The 8,994-nt window shown below is 56.3% G+C and overlaps 1 pseudogene; it reads left to right on the top strand.

Moving 5' to 3' along the window:
• Positions 1-8,994, top strand: part of LOC108803648 — a 12,262-nt pseudogene that overhangs the window by 1,508 nt on the left and 1,760 nt on the right.

Genomic DNA, 8,994 nt, shown 5'->3' with positions numbered 1-8,994 from the left:
GGGTCATTAATACTTTTTGTTATTTCTGCTTTTACACCTTTAAATCTTTCTTAAAAGACATCCCAACCCCCGCCATTGTTGTGGGGGGGGGGCATGTTTTGCTGTTCAGTGGACACTGGAGGGGAAACCGATCTGCATCTTTAGGGGGTCCGATCAGTTTATTCCCATTACATACGTGTCAGGAGCCGCCATTGGCCCCCCACGCGGCACCACCATCAGTACAACCCGACGCCGCACAGTTCCGGAAACATCGGGAGATATATGATGAGATCCGTCCTTTGTATACAAAGTAACTTCATACATTCCAGCCAGAAAAGTATATTTCACGGCTGGAGCTGCAACAATGACGCCAAAATATCTCTGCCCCTCCCCCGCAGTAGCCAATCAAAGACTCCGAACCGGTAAGAAGTATTTTGGGTAAGAAGGCTCCGCCCACAAGAGTGAGATCCGGCGACGGAGATACAATGTATCCTACTGAGCCCTCTGAAAGTATTAATAATGTACAATGTAAACAGATGGAGACGGCAACGCGGACGTCACGGGTAAGACGATCCGGGGCCCGGTGACGTGATCCGCCGCCTCCACCGTCTTCCCTGCGCAGTCCTCCAGTCGCTCCGGTGTTGGGTTCTGTTTAATAATGAATGACGGTGAAAAACTGAGCCGAGCGCAGGAAATACAAAGTATAAACATTTCCCGGATCCAGCAAAAGCCGAAATCTTCCCAACCCGTCCGGCCGGAACCGAAATCTGCCATCATTCCAGAATCTTCCCTACCCGGCCAGAACCGAAATCTGCCATCATTCCAGAATCTTACCAACCCGTCCGGCTGGAACCGAAATCTGCCATCGTGCCATAATTCCAGAACCTCCCCAACCCGTCTGGCCGGAACCGAAGTCTGCCAACGTGCCGTAATTCCAGAACCTCCCCAACCCGGCCGGAACCGAAATCTGCCAACGTGCCGTAATTCCAGAACCTCCCCAACCCGTCCGGCCGGAACCGAAATCTGCCAACGTGCCGTAATTCCAGAATGTTCCCAACCCGTCCGGCCGGAACCGAAATCTGCCGTCATTCCAGAACCTCCCCAACCCGTCCTGCCGGAACCGAAATCTGCCAACGTGTCGTAATTCCAGAACCTCCCCAACCCGGCGGACCCCAAAATCTGCCAACGTGCCGTAATTCCAGAATGTTCCCAACCCGTCCGGCCGGAACCGAAATCTGCCGTAATTCCAGAACCACCCCAACCCGTCCGGGCAGACCCGAAATCTGCCATTGTGCCGTAATTCCAGAACCTCCCCAACCCGGCCAGACCCGAAATCTGCCATCGTGCCGTAATTCCAGAACCTCCCCAACCCGTCCGGCCGGAACCGAAATCTGCCAACGTGCCGTAATTCCAGAACCTCCCCAACCCGGCCGGCGGGCCCCAAAATCTGCCATCGTGCTGTAATTCCAGAATCTTCCCAACCCGTCCGGCCGGAACCGAAATCTGCCATCGTGCCATAATTCCAGAACCTCCCCAACCCGTCTGGCCGGAACCGAAATCTGCCAACGTGCCGTAATTCCAGAATCTTCCCAACCCGTCCGGCCGGAACCGAAATCTGCCAACGTGCCGTAATTCCAGAACCTTCCCAACCCGTCCGGCCGGAACCGAAATCTGCCGTCATTCCAGAACCTCCCCAACCCGTCCGGCCGGAACCGAAATCTGCCAACGTGCCGTAATTCCAGAACCTCCCCAACCCGTCCGGCCGGAACTGAAATCTGCCAACGTGCGTAATTCCAGAACCTTCCCAACCCGTCCGGCCGGAACCGAAATCTGCCAACGTGCCGTAATTCCAGAACCTTCCATAGAATCACGCGTCGGCCGCTCTTGTATCCGCTCCCTTTAGATTTCCACGGCCGGAGCTGATTGGGTTCCGCGTGTGTCCGGTGATTGGGCAATGCCGGCAAATCACAGAACTCAATCAATGAATAGATCCGTTATGAGGAGTTTATTGGATACTTTGTATTATGAGCCGCCCGCTGACGAGGAAATAATCAATAGACATTTTTTATTTCTATATTTTTATTAATACTGTAATTGTATCTGTAAGCAGATGAGACACCGTCACCCCGAGACTGCAGAGACGCCGGCAGTGCCATATGCAGACTGAAGACTTATTTTGTTAATGAATCCTGTGTGTGATCACATGATCAAGAAGCGCCCTGATTGGTCCCCTCCAGTGAGCTCCTGAGCTGTCCTCTCCGCTTCTAAATCATTGCGTGTGATTGGTGTGTTGATGAATCATTGGACTGGTTTGCAGTATCCTGTCTATGGGGGGCCCGGAGTATATGAGGTGCCCGGTGTCTATGGGGTGCCCGGAGTCTATGGGGGGCCCGGAGTATATGAGGTGCCCGGTGTCTATGGGGTGCCCGGAGTCTATGGGGGGCCCGGAGTATATGAGGTGCCCGGTGTCTATGGGGTGCCCGGAGTCTATGAGGGGCCCGGAGTATATGAGGGGCCCGGAGTATATGAGGGGCCCGGTGTCTATGGGGTGCCCGGTGTATATGAGGGGCCCGGTGTGACCGCGGATGTTCTTTCCTCCGCAGGCCGTGTTTACAGATCTGGAGATTTTGGGGGCGTTGTTCGCAGCGGCCATTCATGACGTGGACCATCCCGGAGTCTCCAATCAGTTCCTTATTAATACAAGTAAGTGGGTTCCGCATGTTATGAGGATGAAGACCAATCACAGGGCAGAGAATATAGGGGGGAGGGATCATATAGGGGGGAGGGATCATATAGGGGGGAGGGATCATATAGGGGGGAGGGATCATATTGGGGGAGGGATCATAGAGGGGAGGGATCATTCATGTCATTGTGGTGACATACAGACTCAAGTCAGGAGATTCCAAACCAAGATCACGGCGTGTCAGAGGAGGCGCATGGAACGTGTACTGAGCGTGTTTGGAGCATGCGTGAAGCGTGTATGGAGCATGCATGAAGCGTGTATGGAGCGTGTACTGAGCGTGTTTGGAGCATGCACGGAGCGTGTTTGGAGCGTGCATGAAGCGTGTATTTAGCGTGTACTGAGCGTGTTTGGAGCATGCATGAAGCGTGTATGGAGCATGCATGAAGCATGTATGGAGCGTGTACTGAGCGTGTTTGGAGCATGCATGAAGCGTGTATGGAGCGTGTACGGAGCGTGTTTGGAGCGTGCATGAAGCGTGTATGAAGCATGTACTGAGCGTGTTTGGAGCATGCATAAAGCGTGTATTTAGCGTGTACTGAGCGTGTTTGGAGCATGCATGAAGCGTGTATGTAACGTTTTTGGAGCATGCATGAAGCGTGTATGGAGCGTGTACAGAGCGTGTTTGGAGCATGCATGAAGCGTGTATGTAACGTGTTTGGAGCATGCATGAAGCGTGTATGGAGCGTGTACAGAGCGTGTTTGGAGCATGTATGGAGCGTGCATGAAGCGTGCCTTGAGCGTGTATGGAGCATGCCTGGAGCGTGTATGGCGCGGGGATTACAGGGGGGAGGACCGGCTGCTCCTTGTACTGGTCCCGGTAACAGACCGGCTGCTCCTTGCACTGGTCCCAGTAACAGACCGGCTGCTCCTTGTACTGGTCCCGGTAACAGACCGGCTGCTCCTTGCACTGGTCCCAGTAACAGACCGGCTGCTCCTTGTACTGGTCCCGGTAACAGACCGGCTGCTCCTTGCACTGGTCCCAGTAACAGACCGGCTGCTCCTTGTACTGGTCCCGGTAACAGACCGGCTGCTCCTTGCACTGGTCCCAGTAACAGACCGGCTGCTCCTTGTACTGGTCCCGGTAACAGACCGGCTGCTCCTTGCACTGGTCCCAGTAACAGACCGGCTGCTCCTTGTACTGGTCCCGGTAACAGACCGGCTGCTCCTTGCACTGGTCCCAGTAACAGACCGGCTGCTCCTTGTACTGGTCCCGGTAACAGACCGGCTGCTCCTTGCACTGGTCCCAGTAACAGACCGGCTGCTCCTTGTACTGGTCCCGGTAACAGACCGGCTGCTCCTTGCACTGGTCCCAGTAACAGACCGGCTGCTGCTCCGTGTGCTGGTCCCAGTAACAGACCGGCTGCTCCTTGTACTGGTCCCGGTAACAGACCGGCTGCTCCTTGCACTGGTCCCGGTAACAGACCGGCTGCTCCTTGTACTGGTCCCAGTAACAGACCGGCTGCTCCTTGTACTGGTCCCAGTAACAGACCGGCTGCTCCTTGTACTGGTCCCAGTAACAGACCGGCTGCTCCTTGTACTGGTCCCAGTAACAGACCGGCTGCTCCTTGTACTGGTCCCAGTAACAGACCGGCTGCTCCTTGTACTGGTCCCAGTAACAGACCGGCTGCTCCTTGTACTGGTCCCAGTAACAGACCGGCTGCTCCTTGTACTGGTCCCAGTAACAGACCGGCTGCTCCTTGTACTGGTCCCAGTAACAGACCGGCTGCTCCTTGTACTGGTCCCAGTAACAGACCGGCTGCTCCTTGTACTGGTCCCAGTAACAGACCGGCTGCTCCTTGTACTGGTCCCAGTAACAGACCGGCTGCTCCTTGTACTGGTCCCAGTAACAGACCGGCTGCTCCTTGTACTGGTCCCAGTAACAGACCGGCTGCTCCTTGTACTGGTCCCAGTAACAGACCGGCTGCTCCTTGTACTGGTCCCAGTAACAGACCGGCTGCTCCTTGTACTGGTCCCAGTAACAGACCGGCTGCTCCTTGTACTGGTCCCAGTAACAGACCGGCTGCTCCTTGTACTGGTCCCAGTAACAGACCGGCTGCTCCTTGTACTGGTCCCAGTAACAGACCGGCTGCTCCTTGTACTGGTCCCAGTAACAGACCGGCTGCTCCTTGTACTGGTCCCAGTAACAGACCGGCTGCTCCTTGTACTGGTCCCAGTAACAGACCGGCTGCTCCTTGTACTGGTCCCAGTAACAGACCGGCTGCTCCTTGTACTGGTCCCAGTAACAGACCGGCTGCTCCTTGTACTGGTCCCAGTAACAGACCGGCTGCTCCTTGTACTGGTCCCAGTAACAGACCGGCTGCTCCTTGTACTGGTCCCAGTAACAGACCGGCTGCTCCTTGTACTGGTCCCAGTAACAGACCGGCTGCTCCTTGTACTGGTCCCAGTAACAGACCGGCTGCTCCTTGTACTGGTCCCAGTAACAGACCGGCTGCTCCTTGTACTGGTCCCAGTAACAGACCGGCTGCTCCTTGTACTGGTCCCAGTAACAGACCGGCTGCTCCTTGTACTGGTCCCAGTAACAGACCGGCTGCTCCTTGTACTGGTCCCAGTAACAGACCGGCTGCTCCTTGTACTGGTCCCAGTAACAGACCGGCTGCTCCTTGTACTGGTCCCAGTAACAGACCGGCTGCTCCTTGTACTGGTCCCAGTAACAGACCGGCTGCTCCTTGTACTGGTCCCAGTAACAGACCGGCTGCTCCTTGTACTGGTCCCAGTAACAGACCGGCTGCTCCTTGTACTGGTCCCAGTAACAGACCGGCTGCTCCTTGTACTGGTCCCAGTAACAGACCGGCTGCTCCTTGTACTGGTCCCAGTAACAGACCGGCTGCTCCTTGTACTGGTCCCAGTAACAGACCGGCTGCTCCTTGTACTGGTCCCAGTAACAGACCGGCTGCTCCTTGTACTGGTCCCAGTAACAGACCGGCTGCTCCTTGTACTGGTCCCAGTAACAGACCGGCTGCTCCTTGTACTGGTCCCAGTAACAGACCGGCTGCTCCTTGTACTGGTCCCAGTAACAGACCGGCTGCTCCTTGTACTGGTCCCAGTAACAGACCGGCTGCTCCTTGTACTGGTCCCAGTAACAGACCGGCTGCTCCTTGTACTGGTCCCAGTAACAGACCGGCTGCTCCTTGTACTGGTCCCAGTAACAGACCGGCTGCTCCTTGTACTGGTCCCAGTAACAGACCGGCTGCTCCTTGTACTGGTCCCAGTAACAGACCGGCTGCTCCTTGTACTGGTCCCAGTAACAGACCGGCTGCTCCTTGTACTGGTCCCAGTAACAGACCGGCTGCTCCTTGTACTGGTCCCAGTAACAGACCGGCTGCTCCTTGTACTGGTCCCAGTAACAGACCGGCTGCTCCTTGTACTGGTCCCAGTAACAGACCGGCTGCTCCTTGTACTGGTCCCAGTAACAGACCGGCTGCTCCTTGTACTGGTCCCAGTAACAGACCGGCTGCTCCTTGTACTGGTCCCAGTAACAGACCGGCTGCTCCTTGTACTGGTCCCAGTAACAGACCGGCTGCTCCTTGTACTGGTCCCAGTAACAGACCGGCTGCTCCTTGTACTGGTCCCAGTAACAGACCGGCTGCTCCTTGTACTGGTCCCAGTAACAGACCGGCTGCTCCTTGTACTGGTCCCAGTAACAGACCGGCTGCTCCTTGTACTGGTCCCAGTAACAGACCGGCTGCTCCTTGTACTGGTCCCAGTAACAGACCGGCTGCTCCTTGTACTGGTCCCAGTAACAGACCGGCTGCTCCTTGTACTGGTCCCAGTAACAGACCGGCTGCTCCTTGTACTGGTCCCAGTAACAGACCGGCTGCTCCTTGTACTGGTCCCAGTAACAGACCGGCTGCTCCTTGTACTGGTCCCAGTAACAGACCGGCTGCTCCTTGTACTGGTCCCAGTAACAGACCGGCTGCTCCTTGTACTGGTCCCAGTAACAGACCGGCTGCTCCTTGTACTGGTCCCAGTAACAGACCGGCTGCTCCTTGTACTGGTCCCAGTAACAGACCGGCTGCTCCTTGTACTGGTCCCAGTAACAGACCGGCTGCTCCTTGTACTGGTCCCAGTAACAGACCGGCTGCTCCTTGTACTGGTCCCAGTAACAGACCGGCTGCTCCTTGTACTGGTCCCAGTAACAGACCGGCTGCTCCTTGTACTGGTCCCAGTAACAGACCGGCTGCTCCTTGTACTGGTCCCAGTAACAGACCGGCTGCTCCTTGTACTGGTCCCAGTAACAGACCGGCTGCTCCTTGTACTGGTCCCAGTAACAGACCGGCTGCTCCTTGTACTGGTCCCAGTAACAGACCGGCTGCTCCTTGTACTGGTCCCAGTAACAGACCGGCTGCTCCTTGTACTGGTCCCAGTAACAGACCGGCTGCTCCTTGTACTGGTCCCAGTAACAGACCGGCTGCTCCTTGTACTGGTCCCAGTAACAGACCGGCTGCTCCTTGTACTGGTCCCAGTAACAGACCGGCTGCTCCTTGTACTGGTCCCAGTAACAGACCGGCTGCTCCTTGTACTGGTCCCAGTAACAGACCGGCTGCTCCTTGTACTGGTCCCAGTAACAGACCGGCTGCTCCTTGTACTGGTCCCAGTAACAGACCGGCTGCTCCTTGTACTGGTCCCAGTAACAGACCGGCTGCTCCTTGTACTGGTCCCAGTAACAGACCGGCTGCTCCTTGTACTGGTCCCAGTAACAGACCGGCTGCTCCTTGTACTGGTCCCAGTAACAGACCGGCTGCTCCTTGTACTGGTCCCAGTAACAGACCGGCTGCTCCTTGTACTGGTCCCAGTAACAGACCGGCTGCTCCTTGTACTGGTCCCAGTAACAGACCGGCTGCTCCTTGTACTGGTCCCAGTAACAGACCGGCTGCTCCTTGTACTGGTCCCAGTAACAGACCGGCTGCTCCTTGTACTGGTCCCAGTAACAGACCGGCTGCTCCTTGTACTGGTCCCAGTAACAGACCGGCTGCTCCTTGTACTGGTCCCAGTAACAGACCGGCTGCTCCTTGTACTGGTCCCAGTAACAGACCGGCTGCTCCTTGTACTGGTCCCAGTAACAGACCGGCTGCTCCTTGTACTGGTCCCAGTAACAGACCGGCTGCTCCTTGTACTGGTCCCAGTAACAGACCGGCTGCTCCTTGTACTGGTCCCAGTAACAGACCGGCTGCTCCTTGTACTGGTCCCAGTAACAGACCGGCTGCTCCTTGTACTGGTCCCAGTAACAGACCGGCTGCTCCTTGTACTGGTCCCAGTAACAGACCGGCTGCTCCTTGTACTGGTCCCAGTAACAGACCGGCTGCTCCTTGTACTGGTCCCAGTAACAGACCGGCTGCTCCTTGTACTGGTCCCAGTAACAGACCGGCTGCTCCTTGTACTGGTCCCAGTAACAGACCGGCTGCTCCTTGTACTGGTCCCAGTAACAGACCGGCTGCTCCTTGTACTGGTCCCAGTAACAGACCGGCTGCTCCTTGTACTGGTCCCAGTAACAGACCGGCTGCTCCTTGTACTGGTCCCAGTAACAGACCGGCTGCTCCTTGTACTGGTCCCAGTAACAGACCGGCTGCTCCTTGTACTGGTCCCAGTAACAGACCGGCTGCTCCTTGTACTGGTCCCAGTAACAGACCGGCTGCTCCTTGTACTGGTCCCAGTAACAGACCGGCTGCTCCTTGTACTGGTCCCAGTAACAGACCGGCTGCTCCTTGTACTGGTCCCAGTAACAGACCGGCTGCTCCTTGTACTGGTCCCAGTAACAGACCGGCTGCTCCTTGTACTGGTCCCAGTAACAGACCGGCTGCTCCTTGCACTGGTCCCAGTAACAGACCGGCTGCTCCTTGTACTGGTCCCAGTAACAGACCGGCTGCTCTCCGGGAACACGTGGCGGAGAGCTGTACAAGGACACGATGGTGATTGGGGTGGCAGGTTCTCCTCCATAGGGAGGTTGCACGCTGGTAGAGGTGAGAGCAGAGTGCCGTGGTCTGAATTCTCCCCCATGTGTCCTCCAGATTCAGAACTGGCGCTGATGTACAACGACGAGTCCGTGTTGGAGAACCACCATCTGGCCGTTGGGTTCAAACTACTTCAGGAGGAGAACTGCGACATCTTCCAGAACCTGACCAAACGCCAGCGGCAGATGATGAGGAAAATGGTGATCGATATGGTGAGTGCCGGCCTGTGTGTCACGTGTGTGGGCTGTTCCGGCCCGTGTGTCACGTGTGTGGGCTGTTCCGGCCCGTGTGTGGGCTGTTCCG

This window comes from Nanorana parkeri, unplaced genomic scaffold (genome assembly GCF_000935625.1).
Source record: "Nanorana parkeri isolate BGI_ZX_2015 unplaced genomic scaffold, ASM93562v1 scaffold3983, whole genome shotgun sequence".
NCBI classification, from domain to species: Eukaryota; Metazoa; Chordata; class Amphibia; order Anura; family Dicroglossidae; genus Nanorana; species Nanorana parkeri.
This window is presented reverse-complemented; position numbering and strand designations above follow the sequence as displayed.